Here is a 13,542-nt window from a genome sequence, read left to right as displayed (position 1 = left end):
TTTGATGTCTAGAAAAGTGAAGACTGTTTTCATGAAGGAAGTGGAGGGTTGTGAATCCTGCCGAGGTTCTCTGCAGAACCTAACAGACTGAAAATACATCCCCCCATGCTTTGCTGAGAGGGATGGACAGTTTCAAGTTGATCCTCTTGATAATTTTGCATGCTGGTGTACATACCCCTGTATCCGTCCTTTTGTTTGACGAGGCTGGTCATTCGAAAAGTGCTTTTTTTCTTCCTTTTTTTTAAATGGATGTTGTCAGCTGGACAGATTCTGATGTTTTGAATCTGAAATATTGTCCCTAAGAAAAAGAATCCTTTTCCTGTTAAGGAGGAGCCCCTAAGGTGTTTGCTTGTCACTGCAACAGCTTTCGTAGTGGTTTTTGGCTAACACTGTTTTGCAGTTCCTTTTTTTTTTCTCTGTAAAGTAAGTATGTATGATTGTGAATGTGTGTAAGAAATCACGGGAAAAGCTTGCTGTTTCTGATTTTCCTCAGTTTCATCCATGTTTTAGCATCATAGCTGCTTTAACATACATGCAGCAACACAATGGAACAGTGTGCAGGTTTGACACACTGCATATATGAACATACCCTTGCTGTCTGTAGGAAACTATGCCTCTCATGGCACCTTACAGACCCAAATTACATTACCCAGACACCCTCAGGGATCCACATCAATGCCACTCTCACTCTTATTCAGGTACTTAATCTATACTGAGGCCTACCAGTGATCAACGTTAACTCTGGTTCATCTTTCCCAAACCTATTCACAATCAAATGATCTACAGCCAAATTTTGGTTGATCATAAGCAGTTTTTCTTGCCACCAGAGCTTTGTTTTTGCATTGTACTTTTTTTTTCTATCCATTTGCTATCTTTTCTTGATTTTTTTGTAATTCTTGGATTTTTTTCAGAACTATATCATGAATGTCAATCTTCTCAGTTCAGAACTAAAGAGTCTTTATCAGCACTCGCTTTTCTCACTGATTTGCATCAAGTGCCATGGCTTTTGCTCTTTGAAGAGCATCAATGCAGGCATCTGGTATTGTGTGACACAAGTCTACCATCTTGAACATTTTGAGGGGATACAGCAGCAGTCTGGCTGTTAAATAGTGTTTTAAGCCTGTATCTTTGATACAATGTGTTGGTTTAAAAACAAAGTGAGTCTTAAGTGGAGCAGGAGGATCTGCTAAGCTGTTTAGTGTGACATTTTCTCATTTGTTCTTCAACTTTTTAGAGCGCTACTCATCTCTACTGTGATTGGTTGTTGCCTCTATTGTATATTTGAGATTTGTTGCTGCACAGAGCCTGTCTGATGCCATGGATTTTTGAAGTCTCCAATAAACTGTAGTCTTTTTTTCACTGAAAATGCAGTAAATGATTGGCCTGGTCTGGACGTCAGGAGTTTATTATCAGGAGTTTGACCTAAACTTTGTACCAGTTAAAACAATCATTTGACATCAGTGATATTAAGTTGGAAGTATTTGAAGACTCGAATTTCATGGAATAAGAGTTTTCAAACTTACTTTCTTCATTCCTGATGTTGATTTTGGCAGTAAACTGATTTTGCTGAGAAAGAGATAGCTGTGATTGTTTTGGAAACAAACAACAGCAAACCTCGTCTTTTGTTCTCCTGAGATTTCTAACATTGCATAATCTCACTTTGGTTCTTAACGGGTGACCAGACCCCCCCCCCCCCCACAGCAGGGCTTGCAGGGCTTTTTCGTCTTTTTCACTAAGATTTTGTTTTTGGGTTTGACGATATACCTCATTCCTTCAGTCCAGCAGGCCCTTGGGGGTGCCGATGCTCAGGATGCTCAAGCCCCCTTTTACAGTTTGGTCCCACCATACTGTACCTCTCAAACACACACACACATACACACACACACACACACACACACACACACACATCCTACACTTACACACTGGTTCTCCAAATATTCCGATGAACCTCATTTTTCAATATCTACTGTTTACAGTTTAACAAAAATTGTATGATTTAAAAAAATATTTTTCTCATATTGTAGTTTTATTTATGTACAATAATTCTTTGTTCTTATTTTGTACCTTGTGTGTTGGACTTTTATTCTTCTAGGCTTATATTATTGATGTCCATGTAAATGAGCACTTAACAAGGATCACAATAATCGGCTTCAGTTTGATTGAAACTTTTATTTTTCCTTTTCCCTCTCCCTGTTTTGAATACAAAATCTTTTTTTCTGTTTGGGCTAATGAATTATTCGTAATATCTTGATTTAAGTTTTCTTTTTACAAAATGATGAAAGATGATTAGCATTATTATTGTTATTTTTTATTCATTTTGCATTAAACATCAGGCGACGTTGATTAGATCTGTCTTTGTGCATGTGTAAAATACTTTACTGGTTATGTTATATTCAATTTGGTAAAAAAAAAAAAAAAAGAAAGAAAAAAAGAAGATTGCCATTTTTGCCACACATTTCAGCTGTAATGTTGTGTAAGGTAGTATTCACTGGATGCTAGAACTTTCTTTTCAAAACCACTATTCTTCTAATAAATTTTGTTGTGAAAATAAACCAGTCTGATCTAATCTGTTCAAACTTGCATAACATCTTATTTCTGTCATATGAGAACCTGAAATGTGAGACAAATCTCTGAGCTATTTTGAGCTGAAACTTGAAGTATGCATCACAATGACAAATGAGATGTACAGGGTTTTACGGCATCTCTGCTAAAGCTGCAGGTGAGTGTATGCGGACGATAGAGGAAAAGGGAAAAGGGCACAGCTAAACTCCCTGACCATTCCCCACCCTGGATTGATGTGCTGGTTAAAGACCTAAAAAGGTTAAGTTCTGTCCCTTTGAGGGAGGAGCGCTATGTGGTTGGGAATGGTAGTTTACTGTCAGAAACCTAATTCTGTCAGAACCACTCTAGTCAAAACGAGACGAGAACAGAGATAAGTTTCAGAAGCTTATTCTGAATGCATACAATTTGTGTTTGGCGGTATGGCTCTGTTCGGAGGAAGTTCCCGACTTTTCCATGAGCTCCATGGAAGCCAAGACAGGGAACAGCAACATCCTCAGGAGGAGTGCCTTCCATTTGCTGTTAAGGCAACATACCCCCTAGAACAGAGCAAGCAACAATGACAACAGTATGACATTGTTTGGCAATGAGAAGTCGGTGGAGCAGGGGAGGTGGTGGGTGCAAGCAGAAGCGAATAGAGCAGTGACAGCAAACCAATTGGTAGTTTAAATGAAGCGCCCCAAATGCCAGCATCCAATTGCGAGCAGCAGCTGATTAACCATAGCGCAGTTGGTTTGTGGACAGCCATAAGGGTTGGGTCGGCGTCAGCCAATAGGCAAAGGGCACGTTGACTACGTGGTCTGCCAGAACTATCGCAGGTTGCTCCATTTCTGTCAGAACCACTCTAGTCAAAACGAGACGAGAACAGAGATAAGTTTCAGAAGCTTATTCTGAATGCATACAATTTGTGTTTGTCGGTATGGCTCTGTTCGGAGGAAGTTCCCGACTTTTCCATGAGCTCCATGGAAGCCAAGACAGGGAACAGCAGCATCCTCAGGAGGAGTGCCTTCCATTTGCTGTAAAGGCAACATACCCCCCAAACAGACCATACCGGAACGCAGACCAGCCAATTGGATTAGTTGGAACCAGGGTATCCTACAACCCCCCGAAACGAATATTAGGCTACCAACGTGTGTCACCATTATGATTAGTAGTAGTAGTATTACAAAAATAATTATTATTAACCGCGACTATGCTTGACGTTAAAAAGGTGGAACTGCCGTAGCCCTACATGAACACAGACTGAATGTGATGCGAGTATTTAATTGGGGCAAGCATTGAAACTCAACCACTTAGGTACACCATATAAAATATAGTCGGTCTCCACAGCAGCGACAGAGCTTTGCGGCAGGGCAAAGCAGAGCAAGATCCAAGCAAAGCAGAGCAAGATCCAAGCAGAGCAGAACAGGATCCAAGCAAAGCAGAACAGAATCCAAGCAAAGCAGAATCCAAGCTCAACAGAACAGACCTAAGTAAAGCAGACAGAATCCAAGCAAAGCAGAATCCAAGCTCAACAGAACAGACCTAAGTAAAGCAGAACAGAATCCAAGCTCAACAGAACAGACCTAAGCAAAGCAGAACAGAATCCAAGCAAAGCAGAATCCAAGCTCAACAGACAGACCTAAGCAAAGCAGAACAGAATCCAAGCAAAGCAGAATCCAAGCTCAACAGACAGACCTAAGCAAAGCAGAACAGAATCCAAGCAAAGCAGAATCCAAGCTCAACAGAACAGACCTAAGCAAAGCAGAACAGAATCCAAGCAAAGCAGAATCCAAGCTCAACAGAACAGACCTAAGCAAAGCAGAACAGAATCCAAGCAAAGCAGAATCCAAGCTCAACAGACAGACCTAAGCAAAGCAGAACAGAATCCAAGCAAAGCAGAATCCAAGCTCAACAGAACAGACCTAAGCAAAGCAGAACCCAAGCAAAGCAGAATCCAAGCTCAACAGAACAGACCTAAGCAAAGCAGAACAGAATCCAAGCAAAGCAGAATCCAAGCTCAACAGAACAGACCTAAGCAAAGCAGAACAGAATCCAAGCAAAGCAGAATCCAAGCTCAACAGAACAGACCTAAGCAAAGCAGAACCCAAGCAAAGCAGAATCCAAGCTCAACAGAACAGACCTAAGCAAAGCAGAACAGAATCCAAGCAAAGCAGAATCCAAGCTCAACAGAACAGACCTAAGCAAAGTAGAACATAATCCAAGCAAAGCAGAATCCAAGCAAAGCAGAATCCAAGCTCAACAGAACAGACCTAAGCAAAGCAGAACAGAATCCAAGCAAAGCAGAATCCAAGCTCAACAGAACAGACCTAAGCAAAGCAGAACAGAATCCAAGCAAAGCAGAATCCAAGCTCAACAGAACAGACCTAAGTAAAGCAGACAGAATCCAAGCAAAGCAGAATCCAAGCTCAACAGAACAGACCTAAGTAAAGCAGAACAGAATCCAAGCTCAACAGAACAGACCTAAGCAAAGCAGAACAGAATCCAAGCAAAGCAGAATCCAAGCTCAACAGACAGACCTAAGCAAAGCAGAACAGAATCCAAGCAAAGCAGAATCCAAGCTCAACAGACAGACCTAAGCAAAGCAGAACAGAATCCAAGCAAAGCAGAATCCAAGCTCAACAGAACAGACCTAAGCAAAGCAGAACAGAATCCAAGCAAAGCAGAATCCAAGCTCAACAGAACAGACCTAAGCAAAGCAGAACAGAATCCAAGCAAAGCAGAATCCAAGCTCAACAGAACAGACCTAAGCAAAGCAGAACAGAATCCAAGCAAAGCAGAATCCAAGCTCAACAGACAGACCTAAGCAAAGCAGAACAGAATCCAAGCAAAGCAGAATCCAAGCTCAACAGAACAGACCTAAGCAAAGCAGAACCCAAGCAAAGCAGAATCCAAGCTCAACAGAACAGACCTAAGCAAAGCAGAACAGAATCCAAGCAAAGCAGAATCCAAGCTCAACAGAACAGACCTAAGCAAAGCAGAACAGAATCCAAGCAAAGCAGAATCCAAGCTCAACAGAACAGACCTAAGCAAAGCAGAACCCAAGCAAAGCAGAATCCAAGCTCAACAGAACAGACCTAAGCAAAGCAGAACAGAATCCAAGCAAAGCAGAATCCAAGCTCAACAGAACAGACCTAAGCAAAGTAGAACATAATCCAAGCAAAGCAGAATCCAAGCAAAGCAGAATCCAAGCTCAACAGAACAGACCTAAGCAAAGCAGAACAGAATCCAAGCAAAGCAGAATCCAAGCTCAACAGAACAGACCTAAGCAAAGCAGAACAGAATCCAAGCAAAGCAGAATCCAAGCTGAACAGAACAGATCTAAGCAAAGCAGAACAGAATCCAAGCAAAGCAGAATCCAAGCTCAACAGACAGACCTAAGCAAAGCAGAACAGAATCCAAGCAGAACAGAATCCAAGCAAAGCAGAAACCAAGCTCAACAGAACAGACCTAAGCAAAGCAGAACAGAATCCAAGCAAAGCAGAATCCAAGCGCAACAGAACAGACCTAAGTAAAGCAGAACAGAATCCAAGCAAGCAGAACAGGATCCAAGCAAGCAGAACAGAATCCAAGCAAAGCAGAATCCAAGCTCAACAGAACAGACTTAAGTAAAGCAGAACAGAATCCAAGTTAAGCAGCACAAGATCTAAGCAGAGCAGGATCCAAGAACAGAACAGACCCTAGAACAGCAGAACGAGATCCAAGCAAAGCAGCAGTGTTTATCTACGCAGATCAGCTCTTATATTCAGGGCCTATCAAACGATGAGCCGAATTAATACAAGCAGAAAATGAGCAATAATAGTCACAGTGGATCTACATGATGAGATTAATTCGATTATAGCTATAGTTGGGTTATGCTCCCTATTTGAGCGAGGGCAATACCCATCCCCTGACACACGGCGGCGAATGAACCGAACCACAGGCACAAAGCACACCACACCCCGGCACGACAGGTGGCGCCGCACCCATCAGACTGTAATGCAGACATACCAATCAGCAGCGTGTAGCACCTGTTGGGGAGGTGAGGCGCGTGCTCCACCTTAGAAGCATCACCGCGAGGACCCAACGGACCAATTAGGAGGATGGCTTGTAATCCAAATGCGCCGGCATGAGACCCACGCCACACAGCTACAGTAGTGCTTGGCGGTATGACCAAAAATATATATCACGGTATTTTTTCACGGTACACGGTTTCACGGTATTTTTTTTTCATGCATAATTAGGTGTTCACAGCATTTTCTACAGATTGAGAACAGAATTAAAAATAAAAATAAAAATTCTTCAAAATAATTCCTTTGTTAATAATTGGTCACACAGAAATTTATTGTATTAATATTCACATCTTCATTGTAAACAAATTAATAACATTAATTACACTGGTCGGACTGTTCAGCTCTGTTTCAGACTGATACCTCCGGTTCAGGCTGGTCCTCATCCTCAACACGCACGTCTCTTTTTCAATCGCGGAAAATATTTTTCAATACTCATCTGGATTGAAGCAGCAAACATTCAGTGTAAGAGTTTAAAAAACCTACTTTATTTGATTCACAGCTGCTAGTTTTGACCTCGACAACCCTACTACATTTTTTTTTTTTTTACGGCAAACTTGCGACTACTTAACTTTATAAAGAAGGCGTAATCGCTTGTTTGCTATGGGTCGGGTCGGGACGGGACAACATTGTATTAAAAATATAAAATATTTTTATAGGACTTTTTAATGTGTGATTTTATAAAGTTGCACGTGATACCAACCTTTTGTGAATTTCGCCAGCTGTCTTCTTTCGGTTGAGCTAATCTAAAGCGACGCTGAAGCTAGCAAGCTTCTAGGCACGATCTCGCTGATGGAGACACACGCGGTGTGCACGGAGGGGAGGGGCTGTGTGTGTGTGTGTGAGTAGGCTATGCGAGAGAGATGCATGACTGACAGAGACGGAGGGAGAGCAGGGAAAGGAAATGCAGCTTAACGAATACGAGTATTTTTTAAATAGCGTTAAAAATAGACAGTAAACATGCGTGTTTAGAAGCGCAACACTGAAAAGGGTCCCGTCTCAAACAATGTCGCGCGACGCAGCGTTCCCCCGTTGTGTAATCAAATACACCGGTATGGCGGTATATTAAAAATTCATATCATAATGAAATTATAAACCGGTATTCGGTGTGAACTGGTATACCGCCCAGCACTAAGCTACAGTCACACAAAATCATGTGAAATTGGTGTAAAATAAGCCGCGTGTCTACCCGCGGCGGCCCTGCCACATTACAGGAGCCCGGCCGTGGCCTCGTCCTCGACCTCGACTCTGCCCGCGGCGCGCTGTGGACAGCCCGCCCGGTGTCGCGTCTTGGCTCGGCTGGACTTGGGAAGGTTGGGTGTCCTCCACGGCGTCCATCTCAGCCGAATCTTCTGAGTCCTCCGGCAGACTCTCCGACTCCGCTGGCAGGCGGGGATCCATGCCGGACGACAGGGTAGGCAGCAGCCATAAAAATACTAGCATCGGCGCGTATGCAGATCAGAGCTACGTCTTGCAAGTAGAAGCGAAAAGAGCAGTGACAGCAAACCAATTGGTAGTTTAAATGAAGCGCCCCAAAGGCCAGCATCCAATTGCGAGCAGCAGCTGATTAACCATAGCGCAGTTGGTTTGTGGACAGCCATAAGGGTTGGGTCGGCGTCAGCCAATAGGCAAAGGGCACGTTGACTACGTGGTCTGCCAGAACTATCGCAGGTTGCTCCATCGATGCTCCACAGATAACTATGAACTTGCGTCACTTCATGCTCCCACAAAGCAGTCTCTTTCTTTTTCTTATTACAAAGCCTTTAGATGGTAACTTATGGAGGATGATTATCAGTGAAGAAATTTTTTGTGCTAAAATACCAACATTATGTTTTTTTTTTTTTTTAAACATTTGTTTATTGATTTTTCAGTGACATAACAAAATCAAGAGATGATATTACGAGAGTCAAAACGGTGTCAAGTGTAACAAGTAAAAATAATAATAATAAAAATAATACATAAAATAAAATGAAATCAGATAAGGAATAACTAATAGTAAGAAGAATTAACAAAAAAAAAAAAAAAAAAAAAAAAAAAAAAAAAAAAAAAAAAAAATTATATAAATAAATAAATAAAAATGAAAGCGAACAACAAATACACAGAACAAAACAAAAACACAAATAGGTCACCCACTGCTAAATACAAGTCTAATAATATGTTCAATTAAGCAGAGATAAATAATAATAAAAAAAAAACATTCCCAGCATGCTACAAAATCACACAAGAAAAACTCACAACTAGTAGACAATCAGGGTGGCTACTCAGGAATAGCCGTAAAAGTCAATCCCTCAACATGTACGAAAAATGGACCCCAAGTTTTATCAAACTTTGCAAGAGAACCACGTATGGAGTACCTAACCTTCTCCAACTTCACAAACTGAAGGATGTCCCTGATCCAAGAGGAGTGAGAAGGCGGTGCAGAGGACTTCCATCTCAATAAAATCAAACGTCTAGCCAATAAGGAAACAAAGGCTACAAAGTCTGCTTTACATTTAGGAAGCTGCAAAGTAGGAGGTAAGACCCCAAACAAAGCAGTACATGCTGTTGGATCAAATTGAACCTTTGTACAAACAGAAATAGAGTTGAATATCTGTGTCCAAAAATTAAGTAGTGAAGGACAAGACCAAAACATATGGACATGGGTAGCTGGAGCCTGATGACATCTTATGCATGTGGGATCGACATCATTAAAGATTTTGGAAAGCCTTACTCGAGTAAAATGGGTACGATGTAGAATTTTGCACTGGGTCAGACCATGTCTAGCACAAATAGATGAGGAGTGAACGCGACGCAAAATGGCATCCCACAGTTCCTCTGAGATCTCCTCCCCCAGATCCTCCTCCCATTGGGTTTTAATTTTGTGCTGCGGGGTTAGCTGCAAAGAATAGATACGATTGTATAAACGTGAAATAGCACCCTTGATGGTAGGGAATGGGGTTAAAAAGGAGTCAACCAGAGAGGCTCCAGGGAGATTTGGGAAATCGGGGCTAAGATTGCGGATGAAACTACGAACTTGAAGATATCTAAAAAAATGCTGTCTAGGCAACCGGAATTTCTCTGAGAGCTGCTGGAAGGATGCAAATGTACCGGCAATATATAAGTCCCTAAATGCCTTGATGCCATAGTCAGACCACAAAGAAAAAGCCCCATCAATCAAGGAAGGATGAAAAGCCGGGTTAGCTGATAAAGGTGCCAGGAAAGAGAAGGTCTGTAGACCAAAGTAGCGTCGAAATTGCTTCCAAATCTTCAAAGTGGATTTAACTAAGATATTATTGCAAAAAGGGGAGAGAGAAAAACTAAGAGGAGCGTGGATGAGCGCAGTCAGCGAAGCAGGTTTAGCAGAAAACATCTCCATACTCAACCATGTAGGAGGAACTGGCGCCCCCTCCAGAGAAATCCAAAGCTGAATTAGCCTAAGGATGGAAGCCCAGTAGTAAAACCTCAAGTTAGGAAGGGCCAAGCCCCCCAGGAGCTTAGGTCTCTGCAACAGCTCCCTTCGCAAACGAGGGACCCTCCTGTTCCATATAAACTCAGTGATTAATTTGTCTAATTTCTGAAAAAAAGATTGAGGGAGAAAGACAGGTACACACTGAAAGAGATAAGACAATTTGGGGAGGATGTTCATCTTGACCGAATTAACCCTGGCCACAAGGGAAAGAGGCAACAGTGACCACCGTTGAAAGTCCTTCTGTATCTGATCTAACAAAGGAGCAAAATTATATTTAAACAAATCTTCAAATCGGTCTCTAATCTGGATACCAAGGTACTTAAAGCCAAATGGAACAATTTTGAAGGGGAAACCCTGAGCAGCTTCCCGCGCACCCTGATTTAAAGGAAACAGCTCACTCTTGTCCAAATTTAGTTTATAGCCTGAAATCTGACCAAATGAACTAAGGATATCAAGAGCAACCGGAACTGAGACAGGAAGATTGGACACATATAGTAATAAATCATCAGCATAGAGGGAGACCTTCTGTTCAAGACCATATCTTGTTATACCAGTGATGCGTGGCTCTGAACGAAGCGCAATAGCCAGAGGTTCAATAGCAACAGCAAACAGAAGAGGACTCAGAGGACAACCCTGACGAGTGGAGCGGTACAATGGGAAATAATCTGAATGTGTGTCATTAGTTCTGACTGAAGCCATAGGGGATGAATAGAGCAATTTAATCCAAGAAATGAACTCTTGGCCAAAACCAGATTTCTCCAAAGCGTAAAAAAGGTAACTCCACTCCACTCGGTCAAAAGCCTTCTCGGCATCTAATGAAATTATGGCTTCTGGCCCCATTGACGTAGACGGATTATAAACAACATTAAGAAGTCGCCTGAGATTAAAGAACCCATGTCTGTTCTGGACAAAACCTGTCTGATCAGGAGAGATTATCAGAGGCAAAACTGATTCCAGTCGCAGAGCTAATAATTTGGACAGAAGTTTTACATCCACAGATAGAAGACTAATTGGACGGTAGCTTGAGCAAGACAGAGGGTCCTTATTTTTTTTTAAGAGTAATGATATGGAGGCCTGATTTAGAGTCTGAGGTAAATTAGACAGAGTAAGAGATTCATTAAACATTTCAATCAAAACTGGTGCTAATTTGTCAAAAAAGGTCTTGTAAAACTCGGTCGGAAAACCGTCCGGGCCTGGACATTTCCCAGACTGCATGGAAAATGTAGCCCGTTTAAGGTCATCTATGGTGATTGGGCCCTCCAACTGCTCAGCAGTATCAGCATCTACCCTAACCAACTCCAGTGAGTCAAAAAAACTATCCAGGGCTGACAGATCAGACTCAACCTCAGAAGTATATAAAGAGGAGTAAAACTGTTTGAACTGATCATTAATTTTTTTTGGATCGGTTGTGATGCCAGAAGGGGTATGTATTTGTGGAATCTGCTGAGAGGAGGAAGCCTGTCGAAGCTGATGGGCCAAAAGTTTGGTCGCCTTATCCCCAGATTCATAATAACAATATTTAGCCTTAAATAAGAGCTCCTCAACCTCTTTAGTAGAAAGAACATCAAACTCAGCTTGAAGAGAAAGACGATCTTTATATATGTTAGGAGATGGGGAAGAAGCATAAATATTATCGAGCTGGGAGATTTGTAACCTCAATTCCTTTAATCTTTTTTTCCTTTGTTTGTTTGCATAACTGCTGTATGAAATGATTTCACCTCTAATATATGCTTTCAAAGTCTCCCAAAGAAGGGAGGCTGAGATCCCTGGAGTTCTGTTGGTAGCAAGAAAAAAGTCAATTTGATTAGAAACAAATTTAACAAAGTCCTCATTAGATAGCAAGCGCGTATTGAGACGCCAAGGGGGGCGGGTACATTCGCGCTCCTGAATGAATAACTCCAGTGTGGTAGGAGCATGATCTGATATTAGAATAGTATCATAAGAGCAAGACTGAACAGAATGGAGAAATCGGTTGTCTAGGAGAAAATAATCAATACGAGAAAAGGAATGATGTACATGAGAGAAAAAAGAATAGGCTTTACCAGATGGATTAAGAAAGCGCCATGGATCCGAGACTGAGAATTCATCCATAAAGGATAAAATGGTCTTAGAAGACTTTGAGGACACTCCTGGTCTAGCGGAAGAACGATCTAATACAGGATTAAGCCAACAGTTGAAATCACCCCCCATAATGAGTAAATGTGTGGACATGTCAGGTAATTTAGCGAACAATTGGTGGAAAAAATTGTCGTCATCCCAGTTTGGACCATACACATTAGCCAGAATCACAGAATTACTATATAGCTGCCCTGTTACAAACACAAACCTTCCATTAGGGTCAGCTATTACATTAGAGCACACAAAAGGAACCGATTTATGAATCAAAATTGCAACACCCCTAGATTTACCATTAAAACTAGAATGAAATACTTGACTGACCCACCTCCTCTTTAATCTGATATGGCTGCAAAATTTTAAATGAGTCTCTTGAAGGAAAACAATATGAGCACCTAATTGTTGAAGATGGTGAAGAACTTTACTACGTTTAATAGGCTGATTAAGACCATTACAGTTCCAGCTAACAAATCTGAGTCCTGTCCCTGATTGTCGTGGCATCCTAGGCTGCTGCATGCTGATCAAGTAATAGTGTACACAGCAGCGTGGAATGTATAACAGTCAAAGAGATAAAGTAAAACATGGACGACCTGACTAAACAGAACACAAAACACACAGCAAGAAAAAAAGGCAGAACTCCCCACACACCCACCCTCCCCCAAGCTGAAGCATCTTCCCAAGCAAGACGCAAGCAAATCCCCCAAACTACCAAAAACATCCTAACACGCTCCGTTTACAGCACAAACTAGTAGTGCTCATCCGAGTTTGTAATAAAGCACAGAATGAATATGTAAACAAACACAGTCGCAAAATACGAAAAGTGGCTCAAGTCCAAGTGTCACAAACTTAAAGCAGGGCGGCTTACTAACAGGAAACGGGTTAACTTTACCCAGCTTACCAAACGAACTGCCAGCCGCTTTTAAACTGTAGCTCCAGAAGAGACACCAGACTTTAAGTTCACCTTGACAAAGTCCATTGCAGTGGCCGGGTCTTCAAAGGTGTGTGTAGCTCCACCGGGAAGAGTGATTCTCAATGTTGCAGGAAACCTCAATCCAAACTTTACACCAGGGCACGAATGTAACAGACGTTTAACGTCTGTGAATGCAGCACGTTTCTTTGCCACCGACGAAGTGTAGTCGGGGAAGAGAAACAGTCTCTTGCCTTGGAAGAGGATAGGGGAGTCCCTGGAGGTCTCGCCGGCCCGCCGTAAGATGTCATTCCTCACGTGAAAAAAGTGAACACGGATCACAAAGGGCCGGGGTGGTTTACCGTCGCTGGGCCTGGGCCGGAGAGTGCGATGCGCACGGTCGAGTAGGGGCAGCTCATCCAGGCCGAGGGTGTCCATCAACAGCTGGGCAATAAATTCAGTGG

Source organism: Odontesthes bonariensis, chromosome 4 (genome assembly GCF_027942865.1).
Source record: "Odontesthes bonariensis isolate fOdoBon6 chromosome 4, fOdoBon6.hap1, whole genome shotgun sequence".
Classification (NCBI taxonomy): domain Eukaryota; kingdom Metazoa; phylum Chordata; class Actinopteri; order Atheriniformes; family Atherinopsidae; genus Odontesthes; species Odontesthes bonariensis.
This window is presented reverse-complemented; position numbering follows the sequence as displayed.